Source organism: Lycorma delicatula, chromosome 3 (assembly GCF_047948215.1).
Source record: "Lycorma delicatula isolate Av1 chromosome 3, ASM4794821v1, whole genome shotgun sequence".
NCBI classification, from domain to species: Eukaryota; Metazoa; Arthropoda; class Insecta; order Hemiptera; family Fulgoridae; genus Lycorma; species Lycorma delicatula.
Window position 1 is genome coordinate 2,377,810 of NC_134457.1, and position 23,345 is coordinate 2,401,154.

Genomic DNA, 23,345 nt, shown 5'->3' on the forward strand with positions numbered 1-23,345 from the left:
ATTCAAACTGATTTCCTAATCGTTTGAGCAGAATATAATCTACAGGTATGTAGTAAACATGTATTTTACTTTTCTGTATTGCAATTCAAATGCATACTTTTTAACAAAACCAAATTTTGTACCATTTTGTGTGGCGCTCAGTATAAGATTCACATATTTACCACAACCAATACATATGAAGATGATTTCCCAATGCAATATGAAAAGTACAAAATACTGCTGTTATAGGTACAGTTATACTACAGTTGTAGGGTGTTGTTCATGTTAAAAAAAATTCAAAAGAAAACTCCATGGAAATTTTGTGGCTATTTGAAAATAAAAATCAACCATCTAAACTTATGTAACCCATTGATGTACACTGTAATTTATATTTCATTTGCAATATAAGAAAGTTAAAAATCAATAATAAATACTGATAAGCTTTGTTGCTTATTTTATTATATTCTGTATATAAAATAATATTTCTTAATAATTTACAGGGATATTACAATACTACCATCAAAAAAGAAAAAATTCAAATGGAAATGTAATCAGTCATTTAAACAAATATAGTGTTTACAAAAGGTCTTTCCCAACTATGACAAATGATTCGACATATCAAACTGAAGAAAAAATGTTCACTGACCATCATAATTTAAAAATGTTTCATTTTTGATAAGTTTATCTGTCTGTCTTTTTCTAATAAAAAAAATTTTCTTACCTAGATTTTTAAATGTAAAGTTGGTAAACATATTTTACATGGAACCTTTATTTAAATAATGAAACAAAATTACAAAAGGTTTTTAATTTTCAAAAATGGTTACCATTAAAAAACTCTTAAAGCCAATTTTCTTAAATTCTATATATTTTAAATGATTTAAAAAAATAAATAACTAATTTTTTTATGTTTAAGAAAATGTTACCTTATATTAATAAAAATAGGCTGAATAACAGTAATTAATTCTTTACCAAATAAGTAGACCTTAAATCTTTTATGATTTTTCAATTAATGAGATGACAACTGGTATTTATTTGGTAAAAACAATAACGTAAAAACATTAATGTTATAATTAACATACAACTTTCTTAATTACCAAGAATAATTCAAATTTTTTATTTATTTATATTTTAAAAGTAATCATTTTACAAAATTTGGCATTAAATATTTTAAACTGCCCTCATAATATATACAATATAATAACAGTATTCTTCTACTTTTCAAAAGTGATGCAGAAAAGAGTTTATACCAAATTGGATTTAATATCTAGATGAGAAAAATTTTTTTAATATGTAGACAAACAAAAAAAAAAACAAGATACATCTTTTTTATTCATTATATAATATAAAATGATGTTTTATATATATATATATATATATATATATATATATATATATATATATATATACTTAGGGATGAGCTTTTATAAATATTTTGTATATTAGTAATAAATAGTTATTTTACGGTTTTTTTTTTTACAAAGTATATTAATACAGTAATAATATTTTCATAAAACAATAATTTTATGATATATTTTGGTCAAAACAAAATAACTTTAGAAACGGTGTAAATAAATTAAAAAAAATTATAATTATAAATCACTGAAGTGGAACATCTTAGACTAACATATACTATAAATTATAACTTACTGATAATCAAACAAACTGTGGGGTATAAGGAGAGGGGAAGAACATCATATCACCTAATCAATTTTATATATTTCTTAAACTTACACTATATTTATTTAATTTGTACAAAAAGAAAAAAAAATAATACATTTAATATTTACATAACAGTCACCAACTTAATTAATGACAAGATTTTGTTTGTTTTTTTTTATTTATTTAAATATACATACATATTTATTCTAAATACTATTCCGACAATAACTAAGCATTTGAGCAGTTCCTGAGATTTTATTTTAACTTTTTTTTTTTTATTAATTAATTTCCTTTTCTATCACTTTGTAAAGTAACACAATATATATTAATATAACACTAACAGAATTATTTATCATTTGAAATATTACAATACACTGTAATAAATTAACTAAATTTGTACAATAAAAAATGGCACTGACTGCATTAGTTTAAACTTAGTAATTATAATGATAATAACAAAATTGTAATAAAAACTTATACGATTAAATCTATCAATGATTTAAAAAAAAAGTAGAACAAGAAAAATACAGTACAATTTGAATCTATATTTTGTATTTTACGAGTATATACAGTTCATCAAATCACAAAATAAAAACAGATTTTAGATTTTTTTTAAAAACAGATAGCGTGACAATATGTACATAATGTAATAACATACAAATATAAATTTCTTATAGTTGTCAGCATTAATTATTTTAAAGACATTACAACAGTATTTTAAAAATAAAATAGCATCACAAAAAAAATACATATATAATATAATAAAAATAAAAATTATAACGTATATTTTCTTTTTTTTTTTTTAATTTTTTCACTCATATCAGCTGAAAAATGACTCACGAGTAAAATTTAAATAATGCTACTATTTCATGCTAATTTAAGTAACAAAATTTAGTTTTTTTCTGTTAGCAGTAAAATTTCTTTTCATAAATAATTATTCTGTAAATTTATAATAATATTATGTTTTTTAAAAGCGATTAACATATTAATTTTTCTGAAATAAAAGACTTTCTTCTTTTGTACATCTGATTTGTCTAAAGATGTGCAATACAATTTATTATTCCAAACTAAAACTTTTCTATTTAAATAGTATTTATACTCAAACATCAGATAGTATTTTTGAGTTTCCGTATATTGTGTATTCATGACACTAACGTATAATGTAATAAACTAAACAACTAATTCACAATAGCCAACAGCTCATGTTCTGTTTATCTTGTATTAAGAGTTTATATCATAATAGTTTTAGTAGTTTTATAAAGATATAATTTGTACCACAAATTCATGATTATTATACCAAAATTATTAAAATAAATAAAAAAAATTATATTTGTAATGCAAGTCTAAATTTAAAAACCAATATTTTTTAGTCGAATTGAAACTGATGATTATTGAACTACACATAGAAATAATTTTTTTTTAAATAGTGATAAAATACATGTTTGTAGTAGAACAATTTAAAACAATACGGTAACATCTACATAAAAAAAATAATAAATAGATCAAATTATGTGTAATATAATTATTACAAATAATATTTCAAAATTCAAAAATAAGTAATTAAATTAAAAATGAAGGAACAGTATTAATATACAGTTATATATAAAACAAAATATATTTTCTATTTATCATGAAAAGATAACTGGGCTAATGATAATAATTTTTAGAAACAAGTATAATTCATTAAAAAGTTGGTTTGCCAGTTGACTTTAGCATCTAATATGTGACTTTAGCATCAATATGTGTGTGTGTGTGTGTGTGTGTGTGTGTGTGTGTGTGTGTGCACACACACAGATAATTGTGAAAATTATCAATATTTAATTTTTCTTTCAATATTTTATACATACATATTCCTCCATAATTTGTTCCTACTGTATGTAAAGTAGATCAACATGACCTAATCAGAAAAATCTGATTAAAAAAAAGTGTTTATACTCTTCGTTATCTTGTAATAGTTTGGGATAACAGTACTGTACTGCATTTTTAAAAAAATAATATTTCGCTTCCGATATAAACTGATGTATGTGAAAAACGCTTAACGATAGTAAAAATGCCAAAGGTATAAAGTAAATAACTTTGATGCAAATTATAGAAAAGAAAAAACCAAAATTAATTAACTGTTAGCTGCCACAATTATCACTGATCACACAAAATATCTTGTAATATATACAATGTATAATATAAAAAAACATATAATAAAAAGGAAGAGAAACAATACTTCAAACTTGATGGTGGTATTGTAATGATTAACCAGAAAGAGGGAAAAATTCTCATCTGAATTTCTTTTTTTATAAATTCTTCATTAATAATGTTTAAAGCATAAAGCAGTATTTTTAGTTACAGAATCTTTTTAGTTATGTAACAACAAACAATTGTAGTTTCTTGTTTTTTTCTCTGTCTTCTTCTCTTTCTGTTCTGTCCTTAGATCATTCACTGCTAATGTATTACTGAAAAAGTAATTGGATGACTGCGTAAATGAAACTGGACGGATGAATTCTGAAATGCCAAAAGTCCAATAAAGAACTTTTTGAGGAAAATGTTTATATATGTGTAAATTATTGCAGTTAATTTATAGTAACTGTAAAAAATCATTTTTTTATCAAAAAAAAAAAAAAAAAAAAAAAATGGTGGATTCAAGTTAAAAAATTAACTGGAAATTGATACATTTTATTAACATTATTTTGGCCAACAGGTCAAAATCACTTTAAGAAACAGTTCCGTAAGTAAGTTTTAAGTTAGTAAGCAGATACAGTTTGACCACATGCTTTTGATATATTTAGCACAGCTGATACCGCTAAAAAAAATTCTTTAAATAAAGCAAAATAAGTTTCAATTCTTAAAAATTAATATTTAATATACTACATTAATTAACATAACATTAATTAAATATAAAATAATTTTATAATTTTCTAACAGCAAGTTTGAGTGAATAAAAATACCGCTTAAATTTTTGTTGTTTTAACTGCACAATTATCAAATAAGTCGTAGTGTATAATAAAAAAGTAGGTTCGATATTTAGGTAGCAGTTTAAGATTTATACATCATTGTCATGTACAACGATGTAACTTGTTTCCCTCTCAAAAAAATTCATAACTCAGAAAATAGGGGTACTAATTATAAGTAACATTATTGTGTTATTGTATTACGGTCATAATTTTAAAAAAATACAAACAAACAGAAAACCTAAAACTAATTTGTGGGATCCCGCATCATCAGTCAGTACAAAATTCTACAATTACATCAAATAAAAACTTAAAAATTTAGAAAAACTAAAGCCCTAACAACCACATTTGTGTCGTTCATGTTTTGTAATCATTAGGGTTAATGTTTTTCTAAATTTTTAAGTTTTTATTTCTTTTTTAGTTTTTGTTTGATGTAGAACTTTGTACTGACTGATGATGTAGGATCCTGCGAAAGTCAACTTTTGGTATTAGTCTTAGATTTACTGTTACTGTGTTTGGTGGTTATTTTGTTGTTATTTGATGTTAATCAACATAGCAGTTAGTATGTTGATAATTATTTTAATTTTCAGAAAGTTATCGTAAAGAAATACCTTACCTTATTAGGTTGATAATTTTCATTTTATATTTTGATCGATGATTTGGTAGTTAGAACTATTTCTTTGTTATTTTTTAAAAATATACGTTAATTTTATAAAATATATTATTTTTCACTTCTTTACAAACTTCTAACCGAACGGGTAACCGATCAAAACATAACGTCTATAAAAATGTGAACGTATTCTTTTAATAATAATATTAATAAATAAATAGTTCAAACAGAAAGACAATCCATCAAAAGTATAGATAAATTTTTAAACCTAATAACCAAAGTTTTTTTATTATTATAATGCCTCCGAATTCAAGTCCTGGTCACCATTTTTCACACACCACAAAATTTACTTAGTAGTGTAACTATTCATCAGATACTGTTATTGGATGTAATCCTATTGTATAAATAAATAAATTAATAAACAAATATAATTACTCGCAGAATGTATTACAAAGAATTATTCTTAATGAGAATATTATTATTATTACTGTATTTTAAAATAACATAGTTAATGATATTCACAAACTCGTATGTAAAATGAGTAAGCAGTAGAAGGAGTAAAGGGTGATTTCTAAACAACATGATGGTAAGTGGGAGATCATAAAACGCATCGATATTATTTTATAATATATAATAAAAAAAAATTATAATTAATAATTAATAAAAATAAAACAAAATCTGTCTGTTGCAATGAGAAAAATATATAATTTTTTATTACAGAAATATTTTTATCTACATTAGGGGCTATAAATTATCACAATGTTGTTATTTATAATAGTTAAAACATAACTATAGAAATAATTTTCACCATAGAATAAACATCGTTACAGATTATAATAGCGACTAAATAATAATTTTACTTTATAAAAAATTTACATTATCATTCATATAAAATAATGTATGTAATTTTTTGTTAACATAAAAATCAAATGTCCTTCAATTTAATAACAAACAAAAAAATATGTATCTTCTACTGTAATATTTTCTTCTTTATAAAAAGTTTTGACTATTTTAACAAAAAATAATCTTTAAATAACAAAAATAAAAATAAATAAATAAAAAATTCCCATTTAATCATAATTCATATATATTTTCTGTAAATTATTATTACTGTTCATTATAATTTACAGATTGATAATAAAAAAAAAATGAAATCCACATTTTCTTTCTTGTTAATATGATTTACTTTTTATTTATTATTTTTGTTAAAAAAAATGTTCATAAAATTTTTTTTCCAAAAATATAATGAAGTATTTAAAACATCGAAGTACATCAAAATCAGTTCTGTACATTACATCATTACTCTGAAATGAGCAGAAATAGTGCCATTCAAAACCGAGCAAATACTCTGAACAAGAAGTACAGTAAAAGAAGATTTGGATTGGTGTCCTCATAATTAATGCGACCATCAAATAAGTTCCCTGTGAACAAAAAAGTAAAAAAAAATTATTTTAATATTTTACACGTTACAACTCCATATACATATAATGGTATTGTAAAGATTTAATTATGAATATAGTAAATCGATTTTACAGATTACACGATAAGAAAAAATAAAAATATTAGGAACAAGAATGATGGTTATAAATTATTAAAAATGCTGGTAATATAAAGATAATTACTGTAACAGAGAAAGAGGTGTGCCAGCAAAGTGCAAAACCAAGGCGATGTATATGTAAAATATCTCTCTCTCCCGCTTTTTCTGTTTAGACTCTGGTACCACTGTACGATGGATGAATGAGAATGATATGTATGAATGTAAATGAAGTGTACTCTAGTACAGTCTCAACGACCATTCCTGAGATGTGTGGTTAATTGAAACCGTACAGTAACTAGGTACTGCAAAAAGTACCTGATATTTTTAGTTTAGATAAAATATAATTTATAAATCATTCGTAGATTAGATTTTGTAGATTCCCTAGGTATTCTATACTGTTCCTGGATATTCTACAGTATTCCAACATGTATTTAGGTAAAGTATAAAATATTGAAGAGATATTCCTGTTATAAACAAAACAAAATGTTTTAATTAAAAGTATTTTATTAGACCGAATAAAATATATTATTTGTTACAGCAAGAAAAACTGATGAATGCCGCTTAGAATAACATTTCATTTTATTCTTTACGTAGAAACATTTCATATTTTGACATTTACTTTTACACATATGCTTGATGAAACCTTGGCTGCTTCCTTTAGGCTGGAATGTAGTGCTATGTCAAGAACAGGAAACTTATCCTAACCTAGGAAACCTTGATTCTCCTCAGCACACACCTTGTCAAAGACTGAAGAAAATAAAATCATAGAGCACAACGAAGGGGTCATGACAAGTTCAAAATGGAAAAATAACGAATGTAAACAAACTGCGCCTGATCACCTTTACATATTTTACAGAATGCCTAAGTGTAGTATATAATCTTTTACGTTTCACACTTTACAATACCTAGGTATTGTAGAAAATTATTCATTTCTTACTATGTCTATAACATATATAGGTGTGTGTGTGTTTTCACATACATTGTTCCACCACAATTTCAGGAGATTAAAGAGTTACAAATAAAAAAAATCACGTAATCATAGATCCAGAAACACTTTGCTTTCAAGTTATAGCTGCCAAAAGAATACCCTATTTTTTGGTCTATACTTAATATAATGTTGAATTACAAGGTTTTGGTCAGTAATTATGTAAAATATTAGTGTACTTTTTGGTTATTTAACCTGACAAATATTGAAAATTGGTTTCCAAAACTGCATCTCTAATATTTTTTTCAGAAAAGACACGCATAATGTTTGTGACTACTTCTTTAATTTAAAATTAAAAACAAAATTTAACTGTTTGATGTGAATTATAATTTTTTTAATTCGCTTGTTTTTAAATAGTAATTTAAAAGTAACTTTCCTATGTTTAACGGTTTATATAACTGACCGATAATTCATGTAATATTACCGTTAAAAGAAACTGTAAGTTAACCGTTTAGAACAGTTTCTTTTAGCGTGCAAAACTGCAAGAGGAAATAAACTGCAGTTAGAACGATCCTATTATATATTTTAGCCTTTATTTATAGCAGCTTGGACACATGTATTTTTCCTTATCTCACACCCATTACACCATTTGTAGTAGGAAGGGAATGTAACGCAAGAAAAATATTTATCAGACAACGGGAAACATATAAGCCCTTTTTTTTTTGTAAGCGCAGAAAATTTAAACAAAATAAATAGATTTTACAATACAACTAACTTTTATCCCGATGCTGATAAAAATACAATGTTTTATAAATAATGAATAATAAATTATCAATAAGTATTATTAAAAGTAAAACAAAGAAATAAAAAAAAGTAATTAATTTAAACTAAAAAGAAATCGACAGAAATTCATCATCGCAAAAGTTATTAATATATTAGCAAGTAAATATTAATCAAGATTCTAACAATAAATAATATAGAAGTAATAAAAACATAATAATTCTACATTTATCTGGCAAATAATTTACGCATATGTAGAGTATAATAAAAACAATACATAAAATGTAAATGTAATGGAGCAATTGTTATATTGTTTTTTTAAATATTCATACACACAGCATTAACAAAATATACGAACCCTAAATAACTACTCGACTGTTAAAAATAAAAAATCAATTTAACAAAAAACAAATCTTAAAAATATCTATTTTTAGTATAAGAAATCCACCATATCCATACCACTCGGGGGAAAACTCTAAAATTTTAGATGGAAAAATTAGAAGTGTAACGAGAGACGTGAGGTAATTAACAAGACAAATTGATGTAGAAAAAAACGGTTCGTTCAATGACAATGAAACGTTTTGAGGGTCCAGTCGGCAACCTTGAGAACACATTTAATCAGCTGTTCGATCATAATTAATCTAAACGTAACCTCTTTTGTTGATTTCAGAATATCAGCTCCCCTCGAAACGTGTATGCTGGAAGAGCAACGTTCAGTGAAAAAAGGTTTGCTATCAGAACGTGTGAAACCGGCGGAAATTTACTCAAGAAAGTTGAAACGGTACGGTGAAAAGTGTTTAAACAGTAACCTGTATAAGCCGGTGGAACGGTTTAATTAGGGCAGAACAAGTTTGACTGATCTCTACCGCTTTAGAAGACCGGTTGAAGTTTCGACTTACCGCGCTGCAAAATCGCATAAACGATCTTATTCGCGATAATAGGCGAGTCAAAATTTTCCAGACCGGTAGTATGTGTAATACCGGTGTTGGAACCGCGCAATCGATCGTTCATGACGTGTTGAATTATCGCAAAACGTGTTCGAGATGGTTCCAAGACTGAAGCCCATAAAGACACTCGGATTCGCATTTGTTCTGGGCTCAAAGAACGGTTTGAAGGAGAAGTTCTACGTTCTAGATCGTATACCTGCGATGAAAGTGGATACATCATTTTGAGCCCGAATCCGAATGACAAAGTCTTGAGTAGAAACAACCGGATTCGCCCGCCAAAAGAAATTTGAAAATTCACGCGTCACCCGGTAAAGTGATGTCGACAGTCTTCTGGGACTCGCAAGGTCCAATTTTTAGCGACTATTTAGAAGAACAACGTACCGTGAGCATAAGTACTATTCTAACATGCTCCGACAGAAAGTGAGACCCGCGATAAGGCAAAGACATCCAGGCGCTCTCTGAAAAGATGCGATTCTCTCGCATGACAACACTCACCTCCACATCGCTCAAAGGCAAAGTCGGGTTGGGAGCTGTTGCCACATCTTCCTTACAGCCCAGACCTCGCCCCGTCCGATTTTCATTTGTTGGGCTAAGCGGAAGATTTCTTACACGGCAAGAAGTTCGACGACAACAAAGCGGTTCACGAACGGTTCAAACAACGACTTGTACGATGCGGGAATCAGAAAGCTCATAGAACGGTGGGACAAGTGTCATAATATTGCTGGAGAATACGATGAAAAGTAGTGTACAAGTTTATAAATCTTTTTTCTCTACGTCAGTTTGTCTGGTTAATTATTGAACGTCCCTCGTATCGTTTTAGAGAACAATAAAAATAAAAAAATTAGATGTAAAAACATCGGAATACAACGCTAACTAAAACGGCGGCAAATTAATGTTTTTTACAGCTAGTTTGAAAATTCGGTTGCATTACCTCTTAAATAATTGCTCAACAGTAAAACAAAGTAAAAGTTAAAATTTGAGGGTCATTTATAATTAAACGGGCAAATTCCTAGAAAAATAACGAAAAACTAAATTTATTCAATAATAATAATACTTTTCAACATACTCCTCAGTTATATGCGAGATTTTTAATTACAGTTGTAAAGAATCGTTCACTCGGTGCCGTTCTTTACTCGCTCATTGGACCAAACAAAAAAATGCGATAGTGCAAGATCGGATTGTAAGGATGTAACACGACATATGTCTAACCGACTTTTCAATAGATTCCTGGTCTTTTGAGAGGCATGGGAGAGCTGTTGCCTGGGAAGGAACCGTTCTCCTGCTTGATAGCAGGAGAACGGTTCTTTCTAATTCCCGGTTTCATATTATTTTCTAGCACGTCACAATAGTACTCGCTGCTAACTGTATATATCACTCCAAATAAATCGGGCCTTTATATTTCAAAACACTTTACCGGTGAATAAGATCATTATGCGATTTTTCTAATCTTCCACATGTCTTCCGTTACGATAAAAACTGATCGCGTTTGTACTGTACGATTTAAACCGCTTGATCCAATAACAAAAATTTGCACGATTAGTACACTTTTATCGCGCTATTTTAACATTCGTGAGTTAATTTCGGCCGGTTTTACGCCTGCATAAAATAACAATTTCATTAAAAATGATTAAAAACGTGAAAATCCACCTTACCGGCAAATTAAATATGTTTTCCCCGGATCTTTCGGTCCTTAGACCATCGTCAGGAGAATAAAATAAATTAAAAAAATTAAAACGATTAAGCAGTCATGACCGTTTTCTAGTTATCAGTATACTGAATCGATATTTTTTTATTTATTTAAATTATTATCTCTTTACATCTGTATTCGGGGCATTTTTAAACAATTTAATATCTTTAACAATTTTCTGCTCGTTAATTAGCTTTTTATGATTACTGTAAATGCGATATTTCTCTAAATTAGATGTATTATAATAATTATAAGAAACGTCTAAAATTTTCATAAATGTTGTATCTATTTTAGAATGTAGTATGACCATTATCTAGTAAATTTTTAGCAAAGTTAGAATTTTCTGGTTTATTGTTTTTAATGCTATCCGTGTGATCTAAGGACTATGTAGTCCTTAGGGAAAACACATTAATTTGCTGGAAGGTGGATTTTCACTTTTTTAATAATTTGTTAACGTATCAGCAGTAACCGTGTTTGAGAAATTAATAAAATTTTATCGAAGCACGCTATTCTTCGACCGGAAAATATTTCAACCGGAGGCGACATTTTGAAATAAACAAAAGAGGTTATAATAACGGAAACTCTACTCGAACGGTTGATATTTTCTACGGACGGGGTCCAAACTAAACGCTGGATAATTTCAGTTTCGATTCCGCTGTTGCCGTTTGTCTCTAATTATTAAAAGACCCTTGTAAAACTTATTGGCCTGACCTTAAAACAATTTATTTTTCAGTAAAAGACCGCTAGCTGTAAAGTAGCCCGTTTTTAAAACAAGCTTGTAAAATACATTAAATAGCCTTCATTTTGGTTAGGTGTTAAAATGTTTTTACGTCAAAATCTTAGTTTCTAAATTTCTTTAAAATAATTTGCGCACAACCAGCTAAAACGTTTTGCCTCTTCACGAGAGCTTGGAACGTGGCGCTTTCATATCGACAAAATAGATCTTTTCCGAGTAGAAGCATTTGTTAAATCTAATTTTTCTTTATGTAACTATTGGAAAAGGTATTAAGGGTTTCCATAGCTTACTAACACTGTATATGTATATATACGTAGATATAATACGCTTTGTATACTGTATCGTAATATATTGTATTATATATAGAGTCGATGTAAGCAAAAAATTCCTGTAACATATATCTCCTTAAACGTTCTCTCTTCGAGTATTTAACCGCTATCGAAATATTAAGCTCCGATTTTTGCCGAAAGAGTAAAACGATGCTTTAAATGATTTTGTAGTTTCGTATATTTTTTTATATAAAAATTTAATATATCAGATCCTAGAATTGCATTTTTAATAGTTTCTGTGAAATTCTGTGAAAACCGCAAAGCTAAAAGAACACCGGTGTGAAATAAAGTTTTTTTAGGTACGCATGAAATTAACTTTGTGAAAACTACCGTTAATAAATGTGCGTAAATGCATGTATGTATAATAAAAAATTTAATTATAAGAAAAGTAAATAAAAAGCTCTCGGAAAATATTGCCGTGCAATTCTGAGTCGCCTATACATTTAAAAATGTGTAAGTATATAATATATATACGACGTACAATATATTTTAAGAATGAAATGAAAACACATTTTTCACGAACTGTTAAGCGAGCATAGAATCCTTCGAAAATTTTACGGTACGCTTCCGTATCGACAGTCTGTTCAAAAAATATCGGCCAACTAACTACACGATTACCAGAAAATGCACACCATACACCGATTTTCAGTCGTCCGATATCTGCTTTTAGGCGAATTAACATCCGCAAATAAATTAATTCGCACTTCGTCCGACATGAAATGCAGCATCTGGTCTATCTGTCCATCGACAATGTTTTTGAGAAACCGTACGTAATAATTAAGAAGTTTCGTTTCATTTTAAATTGTTGCACGGTGACGCGATACGGTTTCAAATTTAAATCAGGAATTTTACGGCAACATGCGTATTTCAAAACGACTTTGTCGTCGTAACTTACGTGAAGATTTTTTCGGACCGGCAGAGATTCTTTTGAATATCGATTACGGCCTCTGAATCCTAAAAGAAGGTCGGCTATTTAGTTTTGCGTTTCAAACGGAATTTCTATTTTTTAGCGATACTAAAGCGAAGCGAAACTGAAATCGCTTCTTGAATATCGGTAGTAATTGTGTCAATACTAGATCGATCAAACTTCTTACATTCACTGGTAAAGTGGACTTTCAAAAATACTGAATAAGTTCATTCTTTCAGTTTCTGTCTACCCCTCTCTCTATCTTCTCTCTTAAAAAAAAATTAATTTTGTTTTTTTCAGACCCGGTCTGATCATTCCTTAGAAGTTAACAAAAGAAAAAACCTAAATCTAACACGAGTATAAGATTAATACTCTAATCTAATTAATTACTCTAATCTACTCTTAATTGATCTAATTAAGTATTAAATTTTGAATATCTACGATTTTGTAGATCTTGGTGTTTCATGACGTCCCTCTAATCAAGAAACAATTTTATCGATTAAGAATTCTGGAAGGAGGTGTACGTATGTTTGCCTATTTTTGTGATATCTTTACCTCAGAACCTTCAACTTCAAAAATCAACTAATAAACAGCTGTTTTAACAGCTGAATTCCAAATGATAATCAAACAGTAATTTTTATGGAAAAAAATTTTATTTTTATTTATTTTTCGCATCAACAATTAAACTTATCAGATATCTGATAAGTAATTTGATGTAACTGTACCGGTAAACGTGGGCTCTTGAAACAAACTCAGGTACCACAAAAGAACACCGGTATCCACGATCTAGTATCCAAATCCGAATAAAATCAACTACCTTTATTAGGATTTGAACCTGAGAACTTCGACTTCGAAATCGGCTGATTTACAACGACGAGTTTACCAATAGGTGGGTTATTTTTACATCTTTTTTAAACTATATTATTACTAAATAACAATAATAATAATAATAATAAATGTTTACTTTATTAACTATTAGTAACAAAGTAACAGTTTTAGTAAGAAAAAGTGAAAGATTCAATGTTATTTTTAATAAAGCTTAAATGTTTTCATCTGCTTCAGAACCGACAAAAATTCAAACGAAAATTTTTATAAAATAGTTATTTAAATTGTTTAAAAGACTTTTTTTTAACCGAACAATAAAAAAAAGATTTTTTAATTTTGAAGTCGAGGTGTAAATAATTAAAAATTAATATTTATTATTAGTAATAATTAACGAAACGTTTAACAATGACCTTTAATAATTTAAAATAATTAATATATATTATCGCGTCAACTTAATAAGGAAATCTATTTTAAATTTATAGTCGCCGTTAATAAAAATAAAAATAAAAACTGACAAATAAATGGAATTGAATCGATGCAGGCAGTATTCAATTTTTTAATAATAAAGTGACTGCATATATGCGTCGTTAAATAAAAAAATAACCGACGAGAATATCAAACTGTAAAATGTTTCTCTACTTTTAAATCTTCAAGGTGAAAACATTCGACCGATAACAATTTTTAACGAACGAACGTTTCGGTTCGGTAAAAAGAAGAAACGAATTTTTAAAGAAAACCTTAGCGTAAAACGTTTTATTTAAATTCATCTACCTCTGGAATCGAAATGGTGCGACTAGAATAGAAATAGGGGACGCGCGGTATCTCATGTCAAGTTTTTGAAAAATATTATCGGAGTAACTTAATGCGACGAAGAGATAACCGTATAATTTACGAAATGAAATTTAACGCATGCATGCATACGTGCGGGCGAAGAGACCCGTAAAACAGAATAATCGATGTTTTCGATAGGACTAGTAGCCGCCGGTATATTAGCCGAATGAGCTCTCTCTACGGGCTTAACTCTTTCACCGTTTCGAAAATCGTTTGACGGGGGTGGCGGCGCCGGGCTGCCCGGCGAGGCTGGCGCCAGCAGCATCCAACGTCCCCCGCATCGCTACCGCCGACCCTGTCGACATCGCTAAATTATCACTAAACTTTGCTCGGGCGTGCGGGAGTCTAAGACTCATCTCGGGATTAGAATACGTTCTACTAACGTTCCTAAATACATTTCTTTTGCCCTACTTCTTAACCTTTCCGGTTAAATCTTCAAGAGTACGACGTTTAGCGTGCGGAAACGGAAGACAAAGTGCGGTGCGCTCGACTCCGATCGTATATCCCAGCCCGTCGCTGTTATAACGTCACACGATACTCTTCGATGACCGCGTCATCTCTCTATCACCGTATTTATTTAGCGATTCACCCGAGACTTAAATCTCTTGAACCGTCCGGTGACTTAATCTGGATAACCGTTTGAAAAATCAAAAAAAAAAAACACGCGGGGATAACAAAACGTTTACGTAAATTACATCCTAGAAAAAAAGAAGAAAATAATCAATTTTCAACCGGTATCACTTAAATTTTACGTCAAAAATAACATATTAAGCGACAACAGATAAGCGAATGTTAATTATAAGTAATTGAAGTAGCCACATTAAAGACATTATTTTACATTATATTATGCAACTCGCACTTCAAATGAAAATTTTTCGTTAAGTGGAGCGGAGAACATAAAATTAAATAAAAAAATTTAAACCGGACGTTTTTGCTTTAAAACGCCCTTTAATAAAACAAACGGCAAGCCGGTAATTATTATTAAATATTTATTACGCTTACGAAAATTCCCGTATTAAGTATATAGTCTCTTAATATTCCCTAAACAAATTTTCAGATACGAAAACGACCTGTCTTATCACTGTTTTATTCCCATACACGTGAATCATAACATAAACAGATGACGTGAATCAAACAGATTTTTACGAATTAAGAATGTTAACTTTTCCTTGTGTTTATATTTATGAATATTCAATCTTTGTTAAAAAAAAATAGTAATTTAATCTTTAAAAAATAAATAATATTCACCTTTACCAAACCAGACAACAGAACTGTTTTCGTGCAGCTCGAAACAATATTTTTATTTACGAGAAACGTTTTTCTCATTTTTAATAAATTACACTATTCAACACAAAAATTTGTATCTAACATCTTACACAATTTTTCTTTCTGGAGTTCGGGCGCTGGTTTCAAATACGCTATTGAAATTGTGTTACCGAGTAAAGGTTTTACGTAAATTGTAAATTTGTAAAACTTTTTGTAATAAACTCAATTTTGATCAACTACTGGTTACAATTAAGAATAGTTTCTGTATTTTTACTTTTAAACAATATGCATATATGCTTAATAAAAAAAAAATCTGATTTGAACACCACGTGACTTCTTTGTACTTCTACAAAATTATATACACATATTTCTTTAAAATGAAAAGTACGTACAATTTTATTTCATTAATAACTTTGATTTTTTCCATTTTTGTTTTTTTTTGTTTTATTGTTATTCTTGAATTATTATTTATCGTAAAACTTTTTTTAAAACTCAGAAGTTAATAATTATTAATAAATCAATATATTTAAATTTAAAAAAAGGAGATGAAGTTGATTCGAACCGACGTGTCTTCCCCTTCTAAGATCCATATAATTCATTAATAAAAATTTCATTTGGTTATAACTCTGGAACCGACGAAAATAAGTACCGCTTATGATATATCGTTGAAAAGCTCTCTTTGAGGGCTTATTAAGAAAAACTCCAAAATACAATTTTTTTGGATTTTGGGCTTTTTTGAAGACTTTTAGTCCAGTCCATTGCAATCAAAAGTCCACAACTAGATGTTAAAACAGTCCTAGATACAAAACTTTTAACATCCTACGGCTAATCGTTTTTGAGTTATGCGAGATACATAAGTACTTACAGACATCACCCCGAAACTAGTCAAAATGGATTCAAGAATGGTCAAAATGGATATTTCCGTTGGAATCTGAAAATCGAAACTTTTCGCGATCACAATACTTCGTAAAAGGAAGTAATAAATAGATAAATACATACACTGTATCACGAGAAGTGAACACGTACACGTACAACAGATGTCTGTATATAATACAGACATCTGTGCCTACTTCGTAGTTTAAAATCTTATTCAGTCTCGCTTCACTTGTCTATACTTTGTGTTGTGTTTCGCAACACAAAGTATAGCTTATTATTAATGTTTTGCTATATTTCGTCGATCCTTTATAATGCAAAAATGATTTTTCTCGTTTTTATTTGCTACAACATGGCTTCTGTAAAGGTTCGTGAATGTTCAAATCATCTACGCAATTTTTGTTATGTCTGTGGTAAATTTACGCCTAAATCTCAAAGAAAGACTATTTCTGAACGGATACAAACAGGTTGTAAATTTTATTTTGATTGTGCAGTCGGGGATCAAGATGACATCTGGGCGCCTTACGTTATTTGCATATCGTGCACGGTAACTTAAGTGAACGGTAGAAAGGAAAACGACGAGCCATGCCGTTCTCTGTACCGACGGTTTGGCGTGAACCTAAGGACCGCTTCACCGACTGCTACTTTTGTATTTCATATACGTTTAGATTTTCATTCAAAAATAGAAAATTCATAAAATATGCAGATGTATCTTCAGCGCTAAAGCCGGTACCACACAGAGAGGAGTTACCTGTACCTCTTCCACCATCTAAACCGAAATCCCCAGAAAAACAATCTGAAAATGAAGCGGATGATGTAGAAGATTTTGAAGAATTTCTTCCTGTATCTGATTAGAAATCTTTTCATCTAATTCAACATGAACTTAACGATTTAGTTCACGATTTAAAGTTATCGAAGCAGCAAGCTGAACTTCTGGGGTCCAGACTGCCAACAGCGGAATCTTTTAGCGAAAAATACAAAGTTACTAGGTTTATAACACGAAATAAAATTCTTGCAACTTATTTTATCGTGAAAAATTTATTATGCGTTTGCACTGATGTCGATGGCCTGATGAAAACGCTTGGAATTCAGCATATTCCTGAAGAATAGCGTCTTTTATTGATTCTTCTAAAGTTAGCGTGAAAGCAATTTTATCGCGTAACGGTAACTAAGAACTATCCATTCGATTAACTCGTGCGGCTAATGAAGCTCATGCTAATTGATGAATCGATTAATAACAATAATCGATACGGGTTTTTTGGAAGAATTATATACTGAAATAGGATAGATTTATATGTGTAACTCTGAATAAATTTGATTTAAAACCAGAAAATAGATAAAAAAGAAATATATATTTCAAAGAAAGCTTGATACGACTTCAAACAAATTTTTAATTTGCTTTAGTAAGAGGAAAAAAAATCAAATTACGTTCTAATTTTTTAACCGGTTAAATCAAACGACTTTTTCACGCCACTCGTAGAATTGCATTTCTAAATAATTACCAAATTTTTTTCTCCGCTAAAAATTCGCCCTAGATCGAATGAAAAACTATAATAGTTTAAATATAGCGAAATCGATAAATATTACGTTTTGTACGGCTTAAGTCCATGCTTAAATCTGGACTTAAGTCCCGAGAACGATGAGGTGGCCAAAAGGCTCTAAAATGATGCGATCTTCGAAAAGCTTTTGCAGTAACATCATAGACTGCCTGGCTGTAACCGCGGTCACGTCGTCTTCTTTAATCCAAGCATTATTAATCTCTCTCCTCTGTTAACTCTCTCGTTAACTATCGAGAAATTTCACAATAACGAACTGAATTTATTGTTTCCGCGAAAAATATCGGGCCGATTATTCTTTATCCGTATACTGGAATCGACTCAAATTTTCTGTTCACGAAAAGGAATTGCACGTACGATATACGGGTTTTTGGACCGTAAACGTTAGTTCCGTGCGTGCACGTATCCTGATAAATGAAACTAGCCTCATCGGTACGAAAACATTGTTCAAAACATCGTCATAATTGTCCGCTAGAAACTGTTGAAACAATTCACAACATCGGATTCGCTATCCACAGTCCGGCCTATAACCTTTGAACCGCCTTCACTTTATACGCGGAATGAAATTGAACTTCTTTCGAACTGCCTTATGAGCAGTCGCAAAACCGATGTTTTTCTGTAGGAACAAATCTCGCATAGAATCGTTTAAACTACATCGCATAGCAGCTGATGTGTCTTGTAGTTTTTGCTCATCGAGTCTTGAGGTCCGCTTCAATCATAATCCTTCACCGATCCCGTCTCCCTAAATTTCTCGTTTAGTACTCTTTATCAATGAGGAACCGCTGTACCGGGAAAATTTAACGGAAAACTGGTCTTTCACTGTGAATGTACTAAAAATATTCGCCGTTTTAAAGTTAACATCATTCTAAGCGCGCGTGGAAAGACACGGTCTCAATCTTAATGATCGAGACCGTGTCTTTCCGCGCCTTGTCTTCGTCGCCTTTTAATGACGAAAACAAGAACGACAAAGAATAAAACATATATTCTCGTCTCAAAGTCACCGAACTGGCCGAGTCGCAGAAACAAACCGCATATTACGCAGAATTGCCGACAATTGCAGAAAAATTACTCGCGGCGCGCGGATTCAATCCCCCGGCATATAAAGTTACTTTTGGAACGTACAGAAAAAAAACCGAATAATCAAGGCGAAGACAAAAATGTTATTAAACCCTTTCACGAAGGGGAAAAAACAGACAGATTACTTCAACTAATTCTATCGCAAGCTGTTAGTTCACAATTTTTCTGTACGTGAAGTTAATTAGGTTGCTCTGTGATTTGTTGTAGATCCCGGCGCTGTGCCGATCAAGTCCAAGTGCAATGTTAGTCTGTTCGTGTAATATTTAATAACCGTTAATTTAACACCGGACTTCGAAAAGTTAAAACTTTTTCCATTAAAATGGAAAACGGTTTTCCATTACTTCTAAACGAATTTTTAATATCATTTTTTTAAGTCGTTTGAATCGTTTCTTTTTTAATTAATTTCTAAGTTTTCCTTAAAATACCAACAGGCGTATAAAAAAATTGCCTCCGCGCGCGCGCGCGCGCGCGTGTGTGTGTGTGAAAGCCGTTTGCAAATAATTCAAAGGTAAGAAGAAACCTGTATGTTGTTAAAAAACCAGAAACTCTTAAAAACGACGTACAGAGATTGTCACCGACCCTATAAACTAAAAATCACCTTAACGAGAATATATGTATTATTTTTTAACTTTGTTTTCCCAATAATTTTCTTAAATTCACCCAAAATTATTTCTTTATCGGAATAAGGTTATATATTACATTATTAATCGATATAGCATATAGAGTAAATAATTTATAACAAAAACATAAATAAAAATATTTTCAAATCGTTCCGTCAAAATAACGTAATTTTTGTTAAAAAAAGATTCTGTACAGCCGTGCAAAGAACGATAAAGCCTCACCAGAGTAACCGCCGAGAGGAAGTTATTATTTGCCGTTTGCGAATAGAGCACACTACGCTCGCTCACTCGTTCGTGGACATCCCATGATTCGGACCGACGCAACTGTTTGTGTTGGCTGCGATTGCCGACCGACAGTACACCAAATACTTGTGTACTGTGTCTGTTATGCGGCGTAGCGTGGGAAATTTAAATTTGGAGGGAACATCAGAAATATTTTAGGAAACGAAACGACTACGTTATCCGACGCATTACTATTTCTTAAGGTCATCTGTATTCAAATATTTAATTATTATTATTATAATGCGTTTGGTCGATTTTTTCCGTCTGGCGGGTGCAAAATAACAGGTTTGTTTTAAGTTAGATTTTTAATATTGTTTTTAACTGCGGTTTTAGTTGCTTTTAGAATACGGAATAGACGTTTTAAATCGGTTAAATCTTTAAGTTAATTTTTACTCGCTTGCGAAAGTAATATCGTGTCCGTCCGCTGTTAAGGACATTTCGTTGCGCCCCCAGAAAGAAAAATAATAAAGCATCACCAAAACATCTTCGTTTACAAAATTTAAATAAAAGGAAAAACGCTGTCAAATCGGTCCATTCGGTAAAGAGTTTTGACTGACGTAATCAATATAATGTATTAATACGTACTAAAGAATAAAAGACTTATTTATTTCTATAAATTTTGAGTAACTTTGTTTAATATATTTTCTAATCGTAATAAATATTATAGTAAAGCCGCATACTACTTTTTCCCACCGACCGATTATAAGTAAGATATATCGTTTTTCCGGTACTAAGATTTTACAAACGAAATGATCTGCTAATTTTTATTAGAAAATGAATTTAGTGGCAGGTCCTGGACGCTGTTTATTTGTTTAATTTAAAAAATTCAGCTTTTTAAATAATAAATACAAGAAACTATTAATAAGGATGTATCAAACGACTTTAAAAAATTTATTCTTTCTTTTTGAATCTATCTTAGCTCTGAACGGCGCTTTTTTTTTTTTGTTATTTTAATTTTTTTTAATTATTCAGCCGGTCAAAACTGACGGGTAATTATTTATATATTACAACGCATTAATTGATTCTTTAATAAAATCTTCCTCTTTTGAAAAAAAGGGGAGAGGTATTAGGGTCGAGGGTTATCCCGACGGTCGGCGGATTGATGGAGGGGTTCAGACGTTAAAGGGCTTCTGTGTGGGACATGGCTCTTGAAGGTTCGAGAGCAATCGAGTGTGCAAAATTAATGCGAGGTCCTGTAATTAATTGCTTTTTTCAAACGTGGAATTTACATCTTGTGGTATCGATTCCATCTTTTTAGCTTCTATTTAAAAAAAATAAAATAAATAAATCGAAGCCTAGCGGATTATAAATTCTTTTTCCGATAAATATTAAGTTACGTTACTTCGGTTTTTCGTTCCGTATTATATAAAAAAAATTAAATGCCTTATTATATTTATCTGAAATGGATATCTTACGCAAAACGGTTTTTAAATTTTCTGTAATCGATAATATGTAATTTTTTAAATTAATTCAGTATCGAGATGTTAAAACGCGATCGTTAAACAGAGGATGCCAGTCGCGTAATCTTGTAATGAAAAATAAGATCGTAGAAAAAGTAGTGTTCCTACGTCGTTAACATTTTCTAACGTACATGTGGAAATACAGGATCGTTGGAAAAGGTTGCAGCAATTTAAAAAAAAATGTACCTCAAAAACTATTAGAGATAATCAAACCGGTATTTTTTTTTAAAAATTCATCGACTCAAAAAGTTTTTTACATACCTTAGAATGTTCCAATACGAGCTCCGTTGATCGCTTTGCAAGCATTCAGCCGATATTCTACTTCTTCCCGATCGCAGGCATAACTGTGATCGCAAGCAATAGCAGCGGTGATCCGTCGTCTTAAATATTGTATATCCCTGATTTTTTCACTGTAGACAACGGTTTTATCCCCGCGGAAAAAAGTCCAGGATTGTAAGATATGGGCTTCTCGGAGGCCAAAGCAGAGGCCCCACCGATTCAACGATTAGGGAATCTTTCATCGAGAGCGCGTCGAACGCCTAGGATAAAGCGAGGGGGCGCACCGTCTCTTGTTGAAATATTACAGCGACGTTAGTTTCTTGTTCGATTTGGTCGACTTACGGGAAAACGTACAGTTGTAGCGCGTCTAAATAAACGTTCCTGTGATAGTAGACTCGTGAAAAGAGAACGGGCCGATCACACGATCGGATATCAAACCGTACAACACGTTTATTCTTCGGGAATTGCCGACATACTCGATAATTTCATCGCGTCGCTGAGATCCCCGTATCCTACAACTATTCCAAAACATTTAAGACAACGGATCACCGCCGCTATCGCCACAGTTACGCCTGCGATGATCCAGCAGACCAGGGCAGAAGTCGATTATCGGCTGGATGTTTGCGAGCGACCGACAGAGCTCATATTGAAACATTCTAAGGTACGGAAAAAACATTTTAAGTCGGTGTATTTGTTAAAAAAAAAATACTCGTTTGATTATCGCTAATAGTCTATGAGATACGATTTTTCAAAATTGCTGAAGAGTTTTTCGATGATTTTGTATATTTTTACGTTTTTAATTACTAATATGATTTTTGAGTTAAGCTTCTCGATTCTATTTCTATATAACTGATGTTTTCTTCATACCTTTACAGCAAATTATTAATTAGTTTAAATATTTCAGAAGAACGATGTAAAATTATTTGAGCGCATATTAATATACAGGTTGAATAATGTAGAAAATTCAAGGAATACTGTTTTAACGTGATTTTTCACTTATATTTTCTTATTTAGTAAAATGTTATTTCTTTATGAATTTATAAATTAGGAAATAATTCTTTGTCAGATTTAAATCCTACATTTTTGTTAATAATTACTTTTTAGTTTATCGCAAATTTTTTCAGACTTTAATATATCAAATATCCTTCGATGAGATTTGATTAAACCGGTTCAAATTTCAGTCGGAATACTTCCTTCCACATTATATAAAATTCTGGAAAAGAAAGAAAATTTTCTAT

The 23,345-nt window shown here is 30.2% G+C and overlaps 1 protein-coding gene across 2 annotated transcripts in view; it reads right to left on the reverse strand.

Annotated features, from left to right (window-relative positions):
- Positions 1–5,871: 5,871 nt before the first annotated feature.
- Positions 5,872–23,345, reverse strand: part of foxo (forkhead box, sub-group O) — a 480,629-nt gene continuing 463,155 nt past the window's right edge. For both annotated transcript variants that reach the window (XM_075359360.1, XM_075359361.1), the window contains exon 5: positions 5,872–6,611. The gene's annotated coding sequence lies outside the window, so the exon portion shown is untranslated. The remainder of the gene's footprint in view (positions 6,612–23,345) is intronic.